Raw genomic sequence first — 10,545 nt, 5'->3', positions numbered from 1 at the left:
CTGCAGGCCGGCGCGATGACATCACATCATCGCGCCGGCGCCTGGAAATCCCGTCCTCGCGGCCAGCATACAGCAAGTAAGAAGAGTATGCTCAGGGCCCAGGGGATTTGGGATTTGGAATATGTGCCACTGTTAAGGGCACTGTATCGGAGGGGGAGGGGGATTTAAAAACTTAGGGGGGTGGGGGAGAGAAAGGGGAATTTTTAATGTGAGGTGCTGCAGGGCAAAGCACTGGGGGCACTATATGTTAAGAGCACATGACAGGGGGGGGCCCCCTGTGCTGTGCCCCTCACATATAATGCCCCCTGTGCTGTGCCCCACACATAATGCCCCCTGTGCTGTGCCCCACACATATAATGCCCCCTGTGCTGTGCCCCTCACATATAATGCCCCCTGTGCTGTGCCCACACATATAAATTATATGTGTGGGGGGCACAGCACAGGGGGCATTATATGTGTGGGGCACAGCACAGGGGGTATTATATGTGTGGGGCACAGCACAGGGGGCATTATATGATATAATGCCCCCTATGCTGTGCCCCATACACATAATGCCCCCTGTGCTGTGCCCCACACATATAATGCCCCTGTGCTGTGCCCCCCACACATATAATTTATATGTGTGGGCACAGCACAGGGGGCATTATATGTGAGGGGCACAGCACAGGGGGCATTATATGTGTGGGGCACAGCACAGGGGGCATTATATCATATAATGCCCCCTGTGCTGTGCCCCACACATAATTCCCCCTGTGCTGTGCCCCACACATATAATGCCCCCTGTGCTGTGCCCCACACATAATGTCCCCTGTGCTGTTCCCCTCACATATAATGCCCGTGCTGTGCCCCACACATATAATGCCCCTTGTTCTGTGCCCATCACATATAATGCCCCCTGTGCTGTGCCCCACACATATAATGCCCCCTGTGCTGTGCCCCTCACAAATAATGCCCCCATCATGCGCCCCTCATATATAATGCCCCCATCCTGTGCCCCTCATATATAATGCGCCATCATGTGCCCCTCACATATAATGCCCCCTGTCCTGTGCCCCTCACATATAATGCTCCTGTCATGTGCCCCAAACATATAATGCCCCCTGTGCTGTGCCCCTCACATATAATGCCCCCTGACTGGACAGGACAGGGGGCATTATATGTGAGGGGCGCATGATGAGGGCATTATATGTGAGGGGCAAAGAACAGGGGCATTATATGTGAAGGGCACAGCACGGGGCATTATATGTGTGGGGCATATGACAGGAGCATTATATGTGAGGGGCACAGCATGGGGGGCATTATATGTGAGGGGCACAGCACAGGGGGCATTATATGTGAGGGGAACAGCACAGGGGACATTATATGTGAGGGGCACAGCACGGGGGGCATTATATGTGAAGGGCACAGCACAGGGGGCATTATATGTGTGGGGCATATGACAGGAGCATTATATGTGAGGGGCACAGCATGGGGGGCATTATATGTGAGGGGCACAGCACAGGGGGCATTATATGTGAGGGGAACAGCACAGGGGACATTATATGTGAGGGGCACAGCACGGGGGGCATTATATGTGAGGGGCACAGCACAGGGGGCATTATATGTGAGGGACGCATGATGGGGGCATAATATGTGAGGGGCAAAGAACGGGGAATTATATGTGAAGGGCACAGCACAGGGGGCAATATATGTTAGGGGCACAGGGCATTATTATGTGGGGGGAACAGGACGGGTCATAATTATTATATGTAGGGGCACAAGATGGGGCATTATTACTATATGTGAAGGCACAGAGTGTTTTGCATTTCAGAAGTATATTGTAGATTATGAGGAATTTCTGGGGTGGTACATTTTTATATGGGCCACAATACATTTGGGTATTTTATTCAGAGGGTGCACTGTACAGCAAGTTATATTCAGATAGTGCAGTGTGTGGTAGTATTAAATTTAGAGGGTACAGTGTGTGGTAGTATTATATTCAGAGAGTGCAGTGTGTGGTAGTATTATATACAGAGGGTACAGTGTGTGGTAGTATTCTATTCAGAGAGTGCAGTGTGTGGTAGTATTAAATTTAGAGGGCACAGTGTGTGGTAGTATTATATTCAGAGAGTGCAGTGTGTGGTAGTATTATATTCAGAGAGTGCAGTGTGTGGTAGTATTATATACAGAGGGTACAGTGTGTGGTAGTATTCTATTCAGAGAGTGCAGTGTGTGGTAGTATTAAATTTAGAGGGCACAGTGTGTGGTAGTATTATATTCAGAGAGTGCAGTGTGTGGTAGTATTCTATTCAGAGAGTGCAGTGTGTGGTAGTATTAAATTTAGAGGGCACAGTGTGGTAGTATTATATTCAGAGAGTGCAGTGTGTGGTAGTATTATATTCAGAGAATGCAGTGTTTGTTAGCATTAAATTTAGAGGGCACAGTGTGTGGTAGTGTTATATTCAGAGGGCACAGTGTGTGGTAGTATTATATTTAGATGGCGCAGTGTGTGGTAGTGTTATATTCAGAGGGTACGGTGTGTCATAGTATTATATTCAGAGGGTACGGTGTGTGGCGGTATTATATTCAGAGGGAACAGTGTGTTGTATATTCAGGAGGTACAGTGTGTCAGAATTATATTCAGAAGGTATGTGCCAGTATTAGATTCGAAGAATACAGTGTTTGGCAGTATTATAATAATTATTGTTTTCATATAGAGGATCAGAATCCGCTGACATAGTGAGGAGACGTCTGGGCATCAAGTTCTGCAGGGAGAACATTTAGCTGAAACAAGTCCCGGCGGTATATACATCTGAATTAGATAAGGAAAGACTATAGAGAAGACGTCACCTGTAATCACTGATGTCATTCTGTATCCTCCTGTGTGTGTCCCATCAGAGCTGTAGTCACTGAAGAAGTTCTGCAGTAATGATGGGTGAAACAACAACTCCCAGCATCCCCTTACCACTACTTAGGTCATACTGGGAGCTGTAGTTTTAAATGGTAAAAACTTCTTTAGCACTTTCCCATTCTGCGGCAATTGGTATTTTTGATAATTATTCTGACATGTGAACACGGCCTAAGAGTCTTAAACAAGGTTAGGACTGTATGATACATTTAATAATATTGTAAGCAACACCTTGTTTTCTTTCCGCCAACACAAAATACTCTAATAGTGCCCCTCCCGAGACTCGACTCTGGATCCGCCCCTGCCTCAGACACAACCCTCAGTTGGTATGGCCCGGGAGCAGTCCCTGTTCTCCCATTGGCTTTGTCTTATGCTGTTCCCTCTCCTAGAGAAGTATCTTATGCTGTGGGTTCAGTTTCACTATTCACTGAGGACGATCTAATAGAGGACACTCAGCAGCTACTGCCCGGCCAAGAAGTGGAGGAGACATCCGCTGCCTCCTCCGCTAGGCCGGCAAGTAGTGATGAGGAGAGTGACATGGGAGGTGGTGTTGCCAGGGTTCAGGGTCCTGAAGCAGACACTGTTGAGGAACCTGAGGAGGACATTAGTGACAAGCAGACACTTGTTTATGATGATCAAGCCGATTGCAATTGGGAGCCAGATGCAGAAGGGGCTTCATCATCATCAGGAGAAGAGAGTTGCAGGTTGCCCGTGAGGCAGCAGCTGATCCAGCAAGGTGGTAGTAGCATGGTTGGCAGTCAGCATTGTGGCAGAAGTGGAAATTCTGGAGCCAAACGTGCCCGGGGGAGACCACCTGCTTCACGGCATACAAAAAATTGTCCTGGTGGATCTCTGGGTTAATATCCAAAAATTTCAAATCCCCTTCTGGATGGTTGCCCCTGTGGGGAGTAGTACCCTAGACTAAGGACCCACTTAAAATACAACTTTTATTGATATTTCTAAAATATATATAACATACAGAAGGAAAGAAAAAAAAAATTAAATGATCAGGTAATGTGTTAGGGCACTGTGAATTTCAGTCCACTAGGTGGTGCTGTTATACAAGCTCCAGCCTAAATTGCTGGTTATTTTCAATATTCCAGTTACTCATTGGTATGGTGAGATCATTTTGAGTCCTAGTTCACACTCCTGGCTAAAATCCGTACACCCTGCCTCGACGTTCCGCTAGACAACCTAGCTTTATCAAGAGTACAGTTGGTATGGCGATTGCCGCGTCACTGGTTGGCGGACGCTTTCCAATTCGCGTATTTCCTGCCTCCAGGTGACGCGAGTGACGTATTCGCCACGTGACCTCGGGTTGCTAGATACGGGTATATGTATTGCGGATCATTTCTTGGTAGATGCACGCATGCGCACTCTCTATCCTCTTGCGACTCCACGGGATGTTTTGTTTACATCCCGTCCGCGCATCTCGCTCCATATTGGAGTCTAGCACCTGCTTTGCGGCAGCCTACCTTTTCAGGAGGTAGTGGAACGGGGTTCCTGGAGACGGCGGCAGTAGCAGTCAATTAGTGCGGACTGTTGGTGGGAAAATCAGCTACTTGGCAGTGTGGCAGTTTTTCATCAAGCATCTGGAGGAGGTTCACATAACCACATGCAAGATATGTCGGCAGAAGGTGAATGTTGGCACCACGGCCCTGCGTCAACACATGCTTCGCCACCATAAAGTGGCCTGGGAGAACCTTGGCTCCGATGTAGTAGTCCAGCTTGCTGCATCACCCAGTGGCCAGCCGCTCCCTCCTTCAGCCAGTCAAGGTTCCACCACCTCAGCCGAAGAGAGCTGTGTATCATACCCTCCTTCTGTCGCTCCTGATGCTCTTGCTCCTCCTACTTTTAGTCAGCCATTCCGCCAACAATCCATCGGCAAAGCCATGTCCAAGAGACAACAGTATGCGCCCACTCATCCAACGGCACAGAAGCTGAATGTGCTCCTGTCTAAGTTGCTGGTGTTGCAGTCCCTCCCTTTTCTAGTGGTGGACTCTACACCTTTCAGAGAACTGATGGCGTGTGCCGAGCCAAGGTGGAGAGTCCCAAGCCGTCATTTCTTTGCGAAGAAGGCAGTACCAGCCCTGCACAATTTTGTAGATGGGGAAGGTGCGCCAGTCCTTGAGCCTGTCAGTGTGTACCAAGTGCACGGCAGTGCCGATGTCTGGAGCTGTAACTATGGTCAAGGACAATCCATGTCCTTTACGGCTCACTGGGTGAATGTGGTTCCTGCACAGCCACAACCCCAACTTGGACAGGTCACGCCGCTTCCTCCTCCATGCTCTCAGTCCGTTGGTCCTGTGACAGTGTGCGACTCCGCTTCCTCATCCTCCACCGTGTCCTCAGCCTCCACTGCCCGGACAAGTCTCATTTGTAAAGAAATCGGAGCATGGCTTACTCCACGAAAACTGGAAATGGGAACCATGCTGACCAACGGGAAGAACATCTTGCATGCGCTGCGACTGGGAAGGCTGAGCCATGCGCCCTGCGTGGCACACATGTTCAATCTGGTTGTGAAGCAGTCCCTGAAGTGTTCCATTTGCAAGACATCCTAACAATGGGAAGGAAACTTTGCATGCACTTCAGCCACTCGTACACCGCAGCACACCCTCCTTGAGCTGCAGCGTCAGAACGTTATCACCCAACATAGTCTGATTTTTTTACGTTGCCACACGTTGGAATTCCACCCTCCATATGTTGGATTGACTGTACGAACAGAGAAAAGCAATCACCGATTTCTTGATGATCCAAGCGGATAGGGGTACTCCCCTGTGTAACTTCAATGTGAACCAGTGGCAGCTCATACATGACACCTGCCGTTTGCTCAGGCCATTTTAGGAAGCCTCATTATTAGTAAGTTGCCAGGATTACGGGATGTATGACATCATTCCACTGCTTCATTTCTTACAATACGTGTTGGAAACAATGGCTGGTCAGGGCACTGGAGACGTGGCGCCTACATCTCATGGCCACATGAGCCCTGTGGGGGCTGAACTGGAGGACCGGGAGGGGCACAGTGGAGCACAGTTTAGGTTTTGCCAAATGGGCATTTTTTCTTGTAATCTGACAGGAGATGAGGAACAGGAGCAGCCAGAGGAGCTAGAGGGTTATGAGGAAGGCGAGACAGAGGACCCAGACACACCGATGCAGTATGTAGTGGAGATGGAGGCAGGGAGTCTGTCACGTACAGCCCTCACGACCTGGCGTACGGACACGTCCACGCCTCTCAGAAAAGAGTGCGCGGACAAAAGTATCACAAAACCCAGCAGAATATCAACTCTAATATTCCACCTCTAAGCTACACGTCCACGCCTCTCAGAAAAGAGTGAGCGGACAAAATAAACACAAAACCCAGCAGAATATGTACTCTAATATTCTACCTCTAAGCTGCCACCGTGGTACGTTCACTCTTGGCTCCCCTGAGCACACTCTGCTCCCTTATGAGCCAGTGAACCAGCTTAAACACACACTGTGTGTAGGTCCCCGTGTCTTTCCTGCACACGTGACCTTGGCCGGGAAGGTATAGGGGTACACTGCTTCCACACTCACTTTCACACACACCTACCACAATAGGCCCCAAAAATTAGCTACACGCACCCCAAAACCAGTCCACATGCCCACACACCAATATGCTGCCACCATCTATCAGTAGGCCAATAGAATGCCTCCGTTCATACACAGATTCTTGCACTCTGCGCTTTGACACCAAAACTATAGTAACGAGCCACGCTTATACATTAATACATTAATACAACTATATAAGCTATAAGGCCATAGGTTCGTTAGAGCATACAAGGCTACGCATTAAAGTTATGGCTTTAATGTACATAAAGGGTGCAGTACTTAGTTACAAAAAGAATTAAAGAAACAGACATACAAAATGTGCGAAACAGTTATAAAATAAAAGGGAAATAAAAATCAGAAGTGTTCCATACTTAACGTCGTTGAGTAAAGTCCTAATCCGTCCTTGGGGCCAAGGAAGAAAAATAGCGGCACAAGTCCATTCAGAATGGGCCCCAAACTTGTAACAATGAGCTGGGGTTGGAGCACCACTTTTATGGGGCCGCAGAGGGTTGGGTTATAAGGGAGGTCTCCAGTTTCTTCCTAGATCAGCCCACATCATCCCACCTCCCAAATGTCCCAACCTCCTCTCCAACGTTGATTGACAGTCCATAATTCATAACGCCTCTCCTACCCAAAAGATGTGGCATAGAGAGCAGTACACTTATTGATACAGTGACATTATAATGCACATTTTGATAGGAGACATAATAGGGTTATACATAGGTATAGGGTACATACAGCTTAGGGATACATACAGATTAATCCAGGGGTACAATGGGGTCATGTTTGGGGTCTACATAAAGCCTAATATTTGGGGATTGTGATTCTGGGGGATATATATAATGATGGCTAATAAGAGGAACCCTGAACACATATTTCTACTGGGACTTATTTCACTATATTTAAAATGTAAACCTTTTGTTCCAATTGGCACCAAACTGGCAGGATGTGCACGATTAACCCAATCAGCAAACTAGCTGTCTTGAGGCTCCTCACAGCTAGGCGTCAAAGGATATGTAAAATAACTGACAACAGGATACAAAGTGACAAACATATGGAGACAAGCAGGGGGTTGCAGACAAAGGGAAACAATCAGAGGTCCAGGGGATACATATGCATTTCAAACAGGGCCCCAGACAATTAGGAGCAAGAGATTATGCACCATATCTTCCTAAAAATGATATCCTCAGCCTATATTCACTACAGAGTCCCTTCGAGTAACTTGCACAAATGGCACGATGCATGCTCACCTGCTTGCGTAGTGACAGCCAAATTGTCACCATTCGGCAGGGGGGGTGACTTCTGGATCTCCACCTTATTGGACCCTCGCTGGGTCCACCCATTGAGAGGGAGGACAAAATGACCTACTACAGAGGCATCCTATGTAGTCAGTTGGCCAATGCCTATTGGTGCCATCGTCCATCCTCTCCCAGGTCTGAAGGGGGGGGCCCCTTGGGCTCCCCTTCCACTGCCATGGCTGCTGGGGAGGGGTGGGGTGGCAGCCATGGCAGAGTCTACAGTCGCTGATGAGTACATTTCTTCATCCGCATAGTGAAGCTGGAGCAGGACCTGAACCAGCAGGTGGTGGCATACCTTGACATGCTCATGCCAACACACCTTCACACCTTGAAGATCCGCTGGACTTCTGGGCAGCCAAACTTGATTTGTGGCCGTAACTAGCAGAGTTTTCCCTGGAAAAGCTGTCCTGCCGGGCCAGTAGTTTGCCATCAGAGCGGGTGTTTGGTGCGGCGAGGGCCATAGTCACCCCAAGGAGAACTCGTCTGTCCACGAAAAATGTGTAGAGACTGACATTTGTGAAGATGAATCAGGCATGGATCAGCCAGGATTTCCACCCACCAATGCCTGATGCATCAGAGTAGATTGACCATGGTGCCACACCAACACTTCACAAATATGGATGGTGCCAAACAGATTTAAGGCGCTGCTTCCCAGTTTACAAACATTCCTCCGCATCAGACCTTTTTTCACCCACCTTTGTCACCGGGTACTGGTATTGCCACCCAACGCACCACTCACCGGGTCACTTTCAGGACTCCTGGTGCTGCTGCTACCACCTCCAGGCTGTCTCATTCAGCCACTAGATGGTCTTTTCTCATGCTTCAGCCAACTCAAGCCTGAGTTATTCAGGCACTATATGCTCTCCCCATGCTTTAGCCTCCTCCAGGCTGTGCCATTCATCCAATATATGGTTTACTGATGCTTCAGCCAGCTCCAGTCTGTGTCATTCAGCAACTACATGGCTTAGTTATGCTGCTTGGCTTAGGACATTACCTATATATGGTAGCACTAGGTACCATACATCTTTAATGGAAATGTTAAAATTCATCTTTTGTATTGTGAGGCCCTATTGTCTCCTCATCTGCCGCCAACTTCAGGCTGTGCCATTCAGACACTATACGGTCTCCCCATGCTGCCACAAACTCCAGGTAGTCATTCAGACACTAAATGGTCTTCTTATACTGATGCCACCTCCAGGCTGTCTTATTCAGCCACTATATGGTCTCCTACTGATGCCACCTCCAGGCTCTGTCATTGTGCTGCCATGTGACATGTGACTCCTTGTTAGATTTGGTCCTTTGTACCCACACGCCGGTGCCGTGACACTAAAACTTGAGAGTTAAAAGTTCAATTTCAAAACACTCAATTTCAATTTAAAAATCTTAAATTTCTACTTAAAATTCTTAAATTTCAATGGTCTCCTCATGCTTCTGCCAACTCCAGGCTGTGCCATTCAGACACTATATGGTCTTCTCATGCGTCAGCCACCTCCAGGCTGTGTCATTCAGCCAATATATGGTTTACCGATGCTGCTGGGCCTGGGTCTGGGAATGAAAATGTTGTTATAGTAGCACCCGCTATCCAAAATCTTCTATTTAAATTTCAGAATTCATCTTTTGATCTTAGGGATTGTGAAGCCCTAGAGTCTACTCATGCTGTTGCCAACTTCTGGTTGTGCTATTCAGCCACTATATGGTCTACTCATGCTTCAGCCAACACCTCCACGCTGTGTCATTCAGCCACTCTATGGTGTCCTCATGCTTCAGCCAACACCTCCACGCTGTGTCATTCAGCCACTCTATGGTGTCCTCATGCTTCAGCCTCATCCAAGCTGTGTCATTCATCCACTATATGGTCTCCTCATGCTGCCAACACCTCCATGCTGTGTCATTCAGCCACTATATGGTCTCCTCATGCTGTAGATTCACCACAAATAAATTCTGATCGACCCAAATTTGTTCGGAAAATTCGGCGAATTGACCGAATCAAATTTTTCATAAGTTCGCTCATCTCTAATCATTGTGTATTCTCCTCACTATGTCCTATAAGAGCTGTAGTCACTTGTAAGTTCTGCAGTAATGATGGGTGAAATAACAACTCCCAGCATAACCTTACCACATACTTAACCCCTTAAGGACGCAGGGTTTTCTCGTTTTTGCATTTTCAGTTTTTCCTCATCACCTTCTAAAAATCATAACACTTTAAATTTTGCACCTAAAATTCCATATGATGGCTTATTTTTTGCGCCACCAATTCTACTTTGCAGTGACATTAGTCATTTTACCAAAATATCCACAGAAACGGAAAAAAAATACATTGTGTGACAAAATTGAAGAAAGACATTTTGTGACTATTGGGGGCTTCCGTTTCTACGCAGTGCATTTTTCGGTAAAATGACACCTTCTCTTTATTCTGTAGGTACATAAGGTTAAAATGATCCCCTACTTATAGGTTTGATTTTGTCGTACTTCTAAAAAAAAAAAAACATAACTACATGCAGGAAAACTTTTAAATTTAAAATTGTCATATTCTGACCCCTATAACTTTTAAATTTTTCTGCATATGGGCCGGTATAAGGACTCAATTTTTGCTCCGTGATCTGAAGTTTTTATCGGTACCATTTTTATATTGATCAGACTTTTTGATCGCTTTTTATTCATTTTTTCATGATATAAAAAGTGACCAAAATTACGCTATATAGCCCCCCCCCTAGTGGCTATTACACCGCACACAGTGATATGCTACACAGATCATTGACGTGCATTAGCATGGCAAAGATCAGTGTTATC

Source organism: Hyla sarda, chromosome 7, assembly GCF_029499605.1.
Source record: "Hyla sarda isolate aHylSar1 chromosome 7, aHylSar1.hap1, whole genome shotgun sequence".
Lineage (NCBI taxonomy): Eukaryota > Metazoa > Chordata > Amphibia > Anura > Hylidae > Hyla > Hyla sarda.
The sequence above is the reverse complement of the archived record's forward strand: the minus strand, read 5'-3'. Positions refer to the sequence as shown.